This window comes from Notothenia coriiceps, unplaced genomic scaffold, assembly GCF_000735185.1.
Source record: "Notothenia coriiceps isolate Sejong01 unplaced genomic scaffold, NC01 NC01_scaffold00017150, whole genome shotgun sequence".
In the NCBI taxonomy this organism is placed as follows: Eukaryota; Metazoa; Chordata; class Actinopteri; order Perciformes; family Nototheniidae; genus Notothenia; species Notothenia coriiceps.
In genome coordinates, this window is record NW_011349851.1 from 47,462 (window position 1) to 47,941 (window position 480).

The window sequence follows — 480 nt, forward strand, 5'->3', positions numbered from 1 at the left end:
CAGCCAATCAACGTGCTGCAGCCAAACTATAAAATGGTTCTCCTCTCTCCTGCAGACAGCTGTGATTTCAGGTGTTCATGCACCTTATCATATGGCATGTGTCAATAAATGTTCAAACTAAATTAATTCTCTCCTGATTGAAACATCATGTGTTGAAATAAACAACTGCAGTGCAAAATAAAAAGTGAATTGCCTAATATTTTTGTTGTGGAATCAATTCATTTCTTTCTTTAAAGGCAAAAACATGAAAAAGCTAAGAAAAAAAACTATTGAATACAATATAGTTGGAGCAACTTAATTTATAAATGGTTGTCAACTTAAAAACGTGTTCACAATGATGGTAATTAAGTACATACAACTTAAAATTCCTTTTAAATCATACGTTAAATCTAGTTGGAACAACTTAATTTTTGGAGTTATCAACTTAAAAACTTGTATCCCGAATGAGGGTAATTAAGTACATACAACTTAAAATTCCTC

At 31.0% G+C, this 480-nt stretch overlaps 1 protein-coding gene across 1 annotated transcript in view; it reads right to left on the reverse strand.

Moving 5' to 3' along the window:
• The window catches only part of LOC104950186 (Fc receptor-like protein 5), a 7,540-nt gene that overhangs the window by 1,654 nt on the left and 5,406 nt on the right, over window positions 1–480 (reverse strand). The window lies entirely within an intron of this gene.